Source organism: Hyperoodon ampullatus, assembly GCF_949752795.1.
Source record: "Hyperoodon ampullatus genome assembly, contig: scaffold_107, whole genome shotgun sequence".
Taxonomy (NCBI): Eukaryota; Metazoa; Chordata; class Mammalia; order Artiodactyla; family Ziphiidae; genus Hyperoodon; species Hyperoodon ampullatus.
In genome coordinates, this window is record NW_027640852.1 from 1012123 (window position 1) to 1024914 (window position 12792).

Consider the following 12792-nt stretch of genomic DNA (forward strand, 5'->3'; position numbering starts at 1 on the left):
AGGATCCTCAAAAATTAAGACAAGAACTACATTTATCTAGCAACTCCACTTCTGGGAATATATCCAAAGAAAATGAAAACACTAACTCAAAAAGATATCTGCACCCTCATGTTCATAGCAGCATTATTTATAATAGCCAAGACATGGAAACAACCTAAATGCCCATTGATGGACAAATGGGTAAGCAGGTTGTTTTATATATTTCTAGATATATACATATTATATGTATACACACACACACACACACACACTGAAATATTATTCATCTATAAGAAAGCAAAGAAATGCTACCATTTGAGACAACAGAAATGGACCTTGAAGGCTTTATGCTAAGTTAAATAAGTCAGAGAAAGAAAGACAAACACTATATGATCTCACTTATATGTGGAACCTAAAAAAAAAAAGAAAACAATCATAGAAAAAGAGATCAGACCTGTGGTTACAGGAGACAGAGGGTCAGGGGAGGGGAAACTGGAGGAAGATGGTCAAAGGTACAAGCTTCAAATTGTAAGATAAATACATACTATGGACATAATGTACAACATGATGACTATAGCTAACACTGACGTGTGATATATAGAAAAATCGTTAAGAATAAATTCTAAGCATTCTCTTCACAAAAAAAGTATTATTTGATCTCATTTATATAAATCTGTATGTTTGTGTGAGAGAGAACAGAATACAAAAATGCAAAAAGAAAAGTTGTAAAGTACAAAGCTGCTTAGCTTTATATCTCAATCTATAACAGATAACAATTTGTTTAATTTTAATAGGTACAAAAATAAATATTAAGCATAGAATAAGCAAAAAGAAAAACTGAGCCCAGCGTAGATGTCCTTAAAGCATTTGCAAAGGAGGGCTTTATCAGGTCCGCAAACACCCGCAATGACAGGCAAAATTCTATGTGTGTGTGTTGTGTATGTACTTGGGGAGTGGATGCATAGCCTTTATTGAATTATTAAAGGGGATGTAAAGACCCAAAAGTTTAAAAAGCACTGGAAAGCCTGATCACAAAACCATTTTAAACTCCTCTGATTATGTTTTATAGTTTTCCTTCACTCGTTAGCACTTCAAAGAACAGCATGTTAATATAGAAAGGATCTCTGCCATTTAGGTGAGGTCTCTGAGTCTCACTGTAAAATTAGCATATAGTACAAGGACGAAGTTATATACCATAGATGAAAGTACCTAGCAGAGTGCTTTAAGACCAGTACTTACTTATGCAAGACATCTTCCCCTGCTTACTTGTTTTCAGTAGAATGAAAGCATACTGAAAGCTGGTACAGTGTCTTCTTTGAAGTTTTCTTTTGTAATGCTTACTATGTTTTTTGATACGGATGAGCCAATATCCACTTAAGGGCATGTAAGCTCACAATAACTTTTGTTGAATATAACTGTTTGAATGTACTTTCACTGTATTATTATATAGGGATTTTAAACTAAAATGTACTTGCACACATTATTTACAGCCTAACTTGGATATCAGAGTAGGTGGATATACATCCCTGGAAAATAATAGCTAATTTCTTCACTAACATCAAACTGCTGAACATCTACTTTGCATATACATAGCTAGGCACTCTATTATGAGTTGCAGGTAATAAAAAGTTGTTAGTCAAAGACTCTGCTCTCTAGGGTTATTTTACAACAGCAAATAATGTTCAAACTAAGGGATAGACCAAAATAGAAAGTGCCATAGGAATTTAGACAAGGGAGAAACACATCTGAAATGAGAAGGAAGGTGGGTATGGGGAAGGGTTCATGGGAAGAGGCAGTGTATGCTGTGAGCAAGGTTTCAACGTGTAGCAGGGTGAGTGAAAGGAACAAATGAAGACATATAGTCGTGATATCATGAGGCACAAACTAGAAATAAACAGCACTTGTTCTAGGCTGGTCATGAGGTAATTTAAGGGGATTACTGAGAAACTAGATAAAGAGATATCTCTTTATATATTACTTATTAATAATACTTTTGAACACAAGTATTTAATTAAAAAAAAAGAACAATATAGGGATAGGAGATTAGGAGGTACAAACTATTATTATAAAATGAGCTATAAGGATATATTGCATAGCACAGAAAATATAGCCAATATTTTATATAACTATAAATGGAGTATAACCTTTAAAAATTGTGAGTCACTATATTTTACACCTCTAACTTATATAATATTACACATCAACTCTACTTCAGTTAAAAATGCTATTTTAGTGACTAAAACACTAAGCAGTAAAATTTTTTAAAAAGAAATTAGAAGAGAACTTAAAAATAAAGACATAAAGAGCAGGTTGAAACAGCACAGAAATCTGGCAATTAAGAGGCCATTGAGGGCCTCCCTGGTGGCGCAGTGGTTGAGAGTCCGCCTGCCGATGCAGGGGATACGGGTTCGTGCCCCGGTCTGGGAGGATCCCATATGCCGCGGAGCGGCTGGGCCCGTGAGCCATGGCTGCTGAGCCTGCGCATCCGGAGCCTGTGCTCCGCAACGGGAGAGGCCACAACAGTGAGAGGCCCGCATACCACAAAAAAAAAAAAAAAAAAAAAAAGAGGCCATTGATAACTTTCAAAATAGCACTTTTTCTACCCATTCTCAGTGGAGGCAAAGCCTTATTAATCCGACTATTTCTTTTTCTGTTTTTCAAAATCTCAGGATAAGTCTATTTCAATTGTAACTAATGGCAGTAATGCAGCACCAGAAAATGCCTTTTGTAAGGAGAGACAAATTTGAATCCTAAATCGGTACTCAAGTCTTAAATTACTGATAACACTGACCACCCACCAGACTAAATGTTTTTTTTTTTTTATGTGATTGGAAAGCAACAGATTGATTTCAATTCTATCTTGTCAAATCTACAAAAAAGTTCCCACAGTTCATTTAGCAACTAATAGCGTACATCCTTCTATTTGGTATTACTCCTCCTCCTTAACACCGGGCAATTAATTTTGCCTTTCTCTGGGAAACGTTTATAACAAAGGAAATAGAGTTATAAATCAGTTTCGGATAGGAAATCATACAACTATTTCTACCTAGGGCTTTGAATTTAGAAACTTTCCTCAGAAATTGTTTAAATATAACGAAGTCCAAACTCAGAAATAACTTAAATTTAATTATCTTAGTTGCACTAAAATAACAAATTCTATTTTCTATCTTGTTTTCTTTCTTCCCCAGAAGGCTTCTCCAACCCTAATCCATAACTTAATGCATTCATCTCACCTATAAAATCACTGGCAGGTATGATGCCAGCTTTGGCGGCTCCAGTCCCCTAATCCTGACCCATTTCTTGCCGAAGAATTCAGTTTCTTCAGAAACCAAGTAACAGACATTTCAATTTCTAACCATCATTAGCATACTTTCATGTACTAATACTCAACATAAAAACACCTTTTAAAATTACAGAAATTTTTACTGTACTTAAGATCAACTGCACTAACCTGTATTTCATAAACCTTGGGCTACTTTCTTAAAAATGAATTATTATTTTAATATGTTTTTCACTTATTATTCAGAATAATTATTCATATAATTAAATATTTTACAATTAGGTAAGAAAGGTGGAAAATAGTTTTGCTATTCTTGTTCTTTGTTCTCTCTTCTACTTGGTGTGCCTGAGTCAAAATTTTAGAATATTGAAAATTTAATATTTCAAACCCAAACCAAATTTAAAGATAATAATAATAACCAGCCAAAACAATTTCGGTCCAGAGCTTTGCATGGTCCGGGGAACAGTTCTCTGAGTGGGCCATTTGGAGTGGGATTTGCCCACCCGCCTCCACTCCTTCTGCCTCATATACTGAAGATAGAGACAAAGAAACCAACTCAAATCTTTCCAAAGTGTATTTATAAATAGAGAATTTGTAATCAGAAAAACAATAACGATATATAATAGAAGTAACATGATTTTTCAGAACCAGTATCTTGTTCTAAAGCAATATTTTAAAAAGAAGGTAAGGGGCTTCCCTGGTGGCGCAGTGGTTGAGAGTCCGCCTGCCGATGCAGGGGACACGGGTTCGTGTCCCAGTCCCGGGAAACCCCACATGCCGCGGAGCGACTGGGCCCGTGAGCCATGGCCGCTGAGCCTGCGCGTCCGGAGCCTGTGTTCCGCAATGGGAGAGGCCACAACAGTGAGAGGCCCGCATACCGCAAAAAAAAAAAAGCATAAGAAGGTTAGCTATAAACCCTGGCCCTCTTTTTTATTGATCTCCTATTTTAATTTGTTAAAATAAAATCCATGGCCTTTTGAGTCAAACTGTCTCTTTAATTTCAGATTTAAAGATAACAAATCTCTTTTTAAATGGAATATTGGCACACAGACACCACACAGTCTGGCTTATTACAACTGTTCTCTGTTGGTGAAGTGGCACATTTGCAATCCCCACCATAGCAATCTTCACCATTTCACAGAATGTCATTCAATTGTACGTCCCTAGCTGAGCAACAAGAATGGGCACTTGAGCTCAAGAGCAAAGCGTTTGTGGGGAAATCCTAGGTCAGAACCCCTAAAAGGGGAGACTAACTTGAGGATGCCCAAATAACCTGAGGTTTACCTTGGCCACCTCCCCTGGCTTTCTGACTGCCTGTGGGAAAATCTCTGGAAACTCTTTTGAGGTTATTGGGGGAATCCTAGGACAAACACACTGCTTGCTTTTGCAGGAGGACTTGCTCCATACCCTACCCAGCTAGGTGTCTCACAACCTAGCTGGACTAAAAAAGCTGCAAGAAAAACGGGATAGACTGACATTTGCATTTCTACTTCCACCTATTCTTATGCACATGGAGCAAAATATGTAGGTATAGCCCTCTTTCTCACACCCCAATAGATTCTGCTGTCCTTGAAACCCACCTGGTAGCTGTAGTGACTACAATGAAGGGAGTTATCGGAAACCATATTGGTACTGGGCTTAAAGGATTTTTCATGCCATGCATTTTGGGGAAGGACACAGATAACAGTCCAAACGTGGTATAAGGCAATGCCCTTTCTGGGTCCTTGAAAAATCAGTCACGGAACAGAGGTGGTGGACAGGAGCTGACAAGAGCTGGTTTGTTAATGAGCACAGCATCCCCCGGGGGGGGGGAATCAATGAAATGATTGACAAGAGAAGATGGTAAATGAAGGGAGAAGTGGGGACAAGTGCTGCTCAACCCAAGCTGAACTCCAGGAGGTAAGTTTCTCCTCTAATTTGAGATTCTTTCTAAAGGTTCAGTATTGAAGTGGGTGTTTGACGTTGAAATGTGCAGACCCATTCTGATAACTGGAAAGGGAGGAGACTGAGGAACCCAAAAGGAGAGGGAAGATTTCCGATTACTTCTCCAGGCTGCTGACAAGAACTTGCTGCTCGCAAACCAGAAATTAACCAAGCGAAGGTTGAAGGTAGCAACGTAAAAGTGCAACTCAAATTATTTTACATTCTGAATCCTCTTCAATATCTAAGCGAGTGTGGCACAGCAATGGTTGATTATCTTAAGATTACAGAGGCTGACCGCCTTCTTTGTTTGCCCAGTAACACCGCTCCTCCAATAATCTCAAGCACTTGGCTGATTAACATTTCAATTCCAGCTGTTGCTCCTTTTCCCATTGCAGAAGGCGGCAGGGATATTCCCCTTCTTCCCTCTGTATTACAAACCCCGTTACTAACCAAGCAGAAAGCACCGCGCAGTGTGGCCGAGGCTAATAACAGCCGGGCTGCTTACCTTCTCCGGAGGGATCGAATCAGCGCATGTCCCCGGCGCCGGCTGCCCCGGGGCCGCAGTGCCGCCGCGCCGGGTCTGTGTGTGTGGTCAGCTCGGCCGGCCCCCACCCCACCTGCCAGCTGCAGCAGCTGCTCCCGGCGCCGATCCCCGGCCGCAGGAAGTCATCCCCCGCCCCCGGCCGGATCGCCACATTCCGCGCCAGCCGCGGGGGGAGAGGGGCCTCTCCCGGCTCCGGGGACCGGCTCCTGGAAACTGCGCTCCACGATCGCTACCCTTCCCGGTTGTAGGGTTATTTTCTAGGAATGCTTTTACAGAAGAAGCGTCGCCGGCTGGTGGACCGAGAGAGAAGAGCCAGAGTGACTTTCTCTGCAGAGCGCCGTTCCTCGGAGCGCTCCCCCGTCACTCCCGCGGCATGGACGGCTCCATTCCGCTGTGTGGGTTTTCCACCCCCTTCATCTTCCTTATCTGTATTGTTCATTTCGCTGAATTTGAGAGTGGGATTCGCTCTTAAGATATCATTCAAACACTCCGAAAATATTTTAAATTGGCGACTAGTTTTTCTAACCCCCTGTAGCGAGCTCCACTTCCCCCCCACACACACACAGTTACTCGCACGTACACACCCAGCCAAACCACTCACAATTAGGAAAGCTGGGACCTCTCGGCCTCTTGCTTACGTAATGGAACAGGAAACTCCCGAAGGAGTGGGGAAGTAGGACCGGACAGCGAAAGCACTCGAGGAAAGAGAGAGGGGTCGCCCCAAGATTCTGTTGCTGTCTAGTGGTGTCCTTAGTGGACAGATGTTCCCCCTCTAACCCCCTGGCCTCGCCCCAAGTGGAATGGCTGGTCTGGTGACAGCTGTAACATTTGAAAACAAAGAAGCTGAAGCCACATTAACAGATGGCTGCATCTCTTTCTTTCCCGAAGGATTGATCAGAATTGGCTTTAAGAATAATATTAGCACATACGTATATAATAAGCCCTTTCCTTCTCTCTTTAAATTGGCACCAGCTATTAACAAGTTTCTCTCTCTCTCTCATCTTCCTCCCTCCCTCCTTCCCTCCCTCCCTCTCTTAAGCTGACCAGATCATCAGTTTCCGGATTTAAGGGGGAAAAAAGGCCAAGGATGTGCTCTCTTTACAGCTGAACCAGGGTTTATTTTCCCCGTTTTGAGCCATTCCCAAGTAGAGAGGCTCTTTGACACTAGGGTTCTCTGTGAGTGAACTTCTCACATTCAGCTTGCTTTTGGAATTGCCCATCACTAGGTCCAGGCCAGTTTTATCCTTGGATTTGTCCAGCAACCTAAACAGTATAATTGCACAAGGCCAAGGCAGTACTTTGACTCTAGGAAGCCTTCCCAACTCTCTGTTTAGCAGTTCCAAAATTAGGAGGTAGTGTAGCAAACAGTTTCAACAAGGCTCAGTAAGAATTCTTGACCCTAGAATGCGGGCTTTTTAAAAGCTGGAACAACCTAATTCATCTCTCTGTGTTTCACTTTAAAATTAGACCTCACCAAAGAGCAGGGGATTCTTAATAGGTATCAAAGTGTATGTGGAATCTGGATGGGAATATTACATCTTTAATTTCACTAACCTCTAACTGCAATTTAGTATTTAGCATGTCCTTTAAATCTAAATGCAGACAAGAAACCACCATAATATTAGGAGTACCTGTGACTATATCCCCAGCAGATATCACAGACAATTTCCTAAGGCAGTTTTATAGATATCTCAAAGTATCACTACTCTGATGTCACAATCAAATCATCATTACCTTTTTTGTTTTATCTAATAGACTATATCTATTTTAGAATGGTTTTAGATATACAGAAAAATTAAGGGGATAATACAGAGTTCTTATATATCTCATTCCCAATTTCCTCTATTATTGACACCGTACACTAGTGTGGTACCTTTTTTACAATTAATGAGCCAATATTAATACAATAATATTAACCAGAGTCTGTACTTTATTCAGATTCCCTTGGCTTTTGCCTAGTGTCCTTAATTCCATTTCAGGCTTCCATCCAGGACACCACATTACATTTAGTTATCAAGCCCCCTTAGGCTCCTCTGGGCTGTGGTAGTTTCTCAGGCTTTTCTTGTTTTTGATAACCTTGACAGTTTTTTATTTATTTATTTATTTATTTATTTATTTTTGGCTGTGTTGGGTGTGCGTTGCTGCGCGCGGGCTTTCTCTAGTTGCGGAGAGCAGAGGTTACTCTTCGTTGCAGTGCTTCGGCCTCTCATTGAAGTGGCCTCTCTCGTTGTGGAGCACGGGCTGTAGGCGCGTGGGCCTCTGTAGTTGCAGCACATGGGCTCAGTAGTTGTGGCTCACGGGCTTAGTTGCTCCCTGGCATGTGGGATCTTCCCAGGCCAGGGCTCGAACCCGTGTCCCCTGCATTGGCAGGTGGACTCTCAACCACTGCGCCACCAGGGAAACCCCAACGTTGACAGTTTTGAGGAGCGGTGATCAAGTGTTTTGTAGCATACCTCACTAATGTAAACCGTCCAATGCTTTTCTCATGGTAAGACTGGGATTATGGTTTATTGGGAGGACAACCAGATAGAGTGCCTTTTTTATAACATCTTATCAAGGGTACATGCTATCAACGTGATTTGGCTGTTGATGTTGACCTTGATAACCTGGCTGGGGTCGTGTCTCAGATTTCTCCACTGTAAAGTTACTCCTCCACCCTTTCCACATTACACTTGTTGGAAGGAAGTCACTATGTGAAGCACAAACCCAAAGAGTGGAGAGTTATGATCCACCTCCTTGAGGACAGAGTATGTACATAAAGTATTTGGAATTCTTCCACACAGAGTTGTCTATTTTCCCCTAAATATTAATTTATTCAATTATTGATATTTATTTATATCAGTATAGACTCGTGGATATCTATTTTATCCTTTGGGTTATAATCCGATACTACTTTATTTTGTTGTTTGAATTGTTCCAGCTTTGGCCATTGGGAGCTTTTGCTTTTGGCGCCTGTGCTCCTTTGACATACTCCCTTTAGGGTGTGTGAGTTTGTGTGTGTCTGTGTATCTGTGTGTATATGTGTTTAGCATGCATGTCTGTGTGTGTGTTTAACACTTCCTGACTTTCTGGTACCACAAGGTGCTCCAGGCTCATTTTGTGTATTTCCTGCCCCAGTCCTAGAATCAGTCATTTCTCTGAGGAGCCCTGATTCCTTTTACTGGAGAGTAGTAATAGAAACCAAGATCTGGGCTCTAGATGTGCTGTTGCTAATGTGGTATTATTTGATTAGGCTCTCTTAACTGAGAGAACAAAGAAATATATATGTATAGTAACCCATGTATATACACATATCAGTAAATATTTCTATATATAACTATCTATATCTATATTGAGCTGAGTGTATACTGATGTCTGCAACTATAATCCATTAATGCTGAGATTAGTTTAGCTTTCTCCTCTTGTTTATCTGTAAATTCATACTTCAATATTGAGAAATGTGGCTACCACCATCCACCATCTATTTATTTAATTGTTCAATTTCAGTACACATGTATCAGAATTGTTAACCCATCACCCCAACATCACTATTTTTAAGTAGAGTAGTTAGTAGAGTCTCTGTTATATCTTGTTATTTAATGAGTTTAAATACCCATTCGTTTCTATATCACAAATTTGGTTTTTAAAATATTCTAATGACTGCATTTAAAACATAGTATCTAGTTTCTTTTGAGATTCTATGTATTATATTTTATGAATTTAAAAGTGTTATTTTAAGACTATTTAAATGGGCTACTCCATATTGTCAAAGGGATCCACAGTAAAAAGAAGGTTAGGATCTCAACCTCACAAAGATTATTGTCAGTTTATAAGGAGATGATGTGAAATTGTCTGGTGCAAATGTTGGGAGCTCATGCTTGATAAGTGTTAGCTTTGTCCACTTGGGCAGGCTTCTTTCTCCTTTAAAGTTCTAAATACCTTGGAAGAGAGAACATGCTAAACCTTATGGTTAATAATTTATAATGTAGTGGAAGGATTTGCTAGGTATCAGTGTTGGAGGTAAAGGTCCATATAAGGTTGACAGAGGATGAGGAGAAGACAAGGATGACCCTGAAGGTCAGGGGTTTTGTAGTTGAACAGACCGGGGATTGGATCCTTCCATTCACATCCTGACTTTGTCTCATTTTTGAAATAAGGAGAACAATGGCTATTACATATGCTTGTCCTTAAGAGTGAAAGTAGATGTTTCATCTTTTCTTTCAATTTGTTTGAGACAGTGGGGATTAAGTGTGGCGATTTGGGACAGTTACATAACATATTGGATTGTCCTTCCTTGTATAGTTTTCACTCTGTGAAGCCAGACTCACTGGAGGTATAGATAGTTTCTCATGATAATTCAGGCTCCTTCATCCATGAAAGTACTCTTGCCAGGTGCTTTTTACTCATAGAAGACAATCAATGTTGATGGTGCTTGGGATAAAACAAAAATTAAAGCTATTAAATGGCAGGAATTAACTGCTTCAGATGCTATACCATGGCGAGAGACATAGGGGAAAGAGAAAGAAAAAAAATGAAATGAGAAATGTCTTACGTCAACATGTACGGTTTGAATCTATCTGCTTGGAACTTGACATACACCAGTATGCCAGATAATTTAATTTAATGAATAGTGGCTAGGGTGAGGTGAAATAGATCAGTTTTTTAATCTATGACTTTTCATTGAAGTCATAAAAACAATTTTTAAAAAACAATCTTTTAAAAACAATCTTTTTTTAAAAAAACAATCTTTGGATCATTACTTTGAGGTCTGCAGTAATTCCTTTCTGATATTCTGGAATTACAGATCAAATGGCCTCATGATATCATGCGTCTCCACAAAGGACAATATGAAAACCTGAGCCAGAGGCCCTGGGTGCCTGAAGCTGTCAGCATTAGAACCACTCCTTTGGTTTAAGGAGTCCTCCCAGAAAGGACTCATTTAAATGCAAATATACTATCAAGAGTGGTAACCATGTATCCAGTATCTGATTAGCAGCCATTAACAATTTAGCAGAGATTAACTTCTCAGATTTATTATGGAGAGGAGTTGTCAGGGTGATTTGGCCCAGGCATCTGTCATCCACTGTCTGCCAGGTCTCCTGCCCTCTTCACTACATAAGGATCTGCCTAAAGCTGGGAATTTAGTTTACTAGGAAAGAATTGGGCACTCACTGCATGACAATCAATATTCTTTTACATAATTTTGACTTATGAGAAAGGGTAGGAGGAGAATTTCTATAATAATAGTACCTTTGTGTGTGTGTGTGGGGGGGGGGGGTAGCTGCTCAGCTTAGGTTGATTAATCATACTCTACAGAAATCTTAAAATTTTATGATAAACATCTACCCTTTTAATGAGGCCAGAAATTATATCATGTAAAATATGCACAAATGTAGTCTAGGGATGGCAAAGCTATAGTAATAGAAATAGAATTGCATTCAAGTAATTATAGCTGGACTAAAAATTCCCTGCATTAATATGAAAGCACGGATACAAGAGTACAAGAAAATGATCATTCATATGAAGATTGATATTTCATATTGAATATCTGTAACAGAAATAGGAAAATGGAAGAAGGGAAATGACTACAAACAGAACAGTAACTGTTTCTTTAGACATCGCTAAGAATTCACCTTGTTTTTACTGGTAAGGAGTTCACATAGAATACCAGACCTATATAATACAGGTAGTATTCTATAATTGGAAGCCTAGATTTAATTGAGAAATGTATGTGTACTTAAGTGAGATGCTTGGTAAATGGCATGTGATACATTCAACAGTGTGGTGTAAGTAATTCTCAAATAAACCCTTTTAAAAATAAATCATCATGTAGAAGTCATGAAATAAAACAATGTACTTAGGCATTGCGCTTTAAATTTTTTAACCTTAAGTTTTTAAAGAATCTAAGAAAAGCAAAAAATCCCTTCCGGAGAAAGGTATACTTTGAATAAAACTTTTGCATTGTAATAAATAGATTTTTAAAGAGTATTTATAAAGAATTATGTCTCTATAATTATTCATTTTTTAATAAAAATGAATATTCAACTTTTCAAATCAAATTTAAGCTTATAAGAAGAGGAAATAGAAATTTGATTAAAAAGTAAGTTTCAATGAACTGTGTTTGGTCATCAGGCAAGTTGATGTTCATCCATTCAGCAGATATTGATGGAGTGTCTAATATGTGCTGCTGTTCTAGGCACTAGAGCAGTAGGCTCTAAGAGTGAACAAGTAAATCTCTTCTTTATGGATCTTATGTTCCAGTGGAAGGAGACCACCATAAATACATAAATATAGCATGTTAGTTAGTGGAAGGACCATGAAGGAGCAGCGTAATGATGCAAGGTTTAGGGCAAGTACATAGGGTGGTCAGGGAACATTTGAGCAGAGATTTGAAAGAAGTATGGGAGCAAACCGTATGAATACACTGAAAGAGAGGCTTGGTGTATGCAGGTGGGTGGGCTTATACTTTATGTGTTCCAAAGACTAGGAGGTTAGTTGGTTTGTAGTGAAATGATCAAAGGGGAAATTGTTAGAAGATAAGGTTAGAAAGCTAGGTTAGCGAAAAATCACTTAGGGTCTTTTAGGCGATGGTCAAGAGAGAACTTTAGAGGATTAAGAATTTGTTTTTGGACATACCAAATTTGTGATGGCATGTGTGGACATGTGAAGTAGATAACTGGATATACTAGTCTGAATTTCAGCAGCAAGAGATTATCATGGCTGTCGATGAAAATCGTTAAATCATCATGGTATTTAAAGTCTCTAGATTTAAAGATGAAATCACTTTATAAGTAGGTGTAGGCAGAGAATACATGATGTTGAAGGACTGAGCCAGGAGACACTCCATCCTCTAGAGGATTCGGCAAAGGATATAAGAAGTGAGCAGGGAGATAAGACGAATAGTCGCATGAGCCAAGTGGTAGGTGTTCGAAGGAAGAGGGAGTTATTATTAATCCTACTGGTAGATTAAGATGAGAACTGATCATTTAATATAGGACGTGGCAACATATACTAGATATCACTAATAACCTTAAGAAGAACAGTTTCTGTGTAGTGGGGAGGACAAAACTAGGTAAGTGGGAGATAA

The 12792-nt window shown here is 39.4% G+C and overlaps 1 long non-coding RNA gene across 2 annotated transcripts in view; it reads right to left on the reverse strand.

The window, feature by feature from the left end:
• The window catches only part of LOC307070026, a 29888-nt gene extending 24072 nt beyond the window's left edge, over positions 1-5816 (reverse strand). For both annotated transcript variants that reach the window (XR_013811517.1, XR_013811518.1), the window contains exon 1: positions 5688-5816. This is a non-coding gene — a long non-coding RNA (uncharacterized lncRNA). The remainder of the gene's footprint in view (positions 1-5687) is intronic.
• Between the last annotated feature and the right edge of the window lie 6976 nt (positions 5817-12792).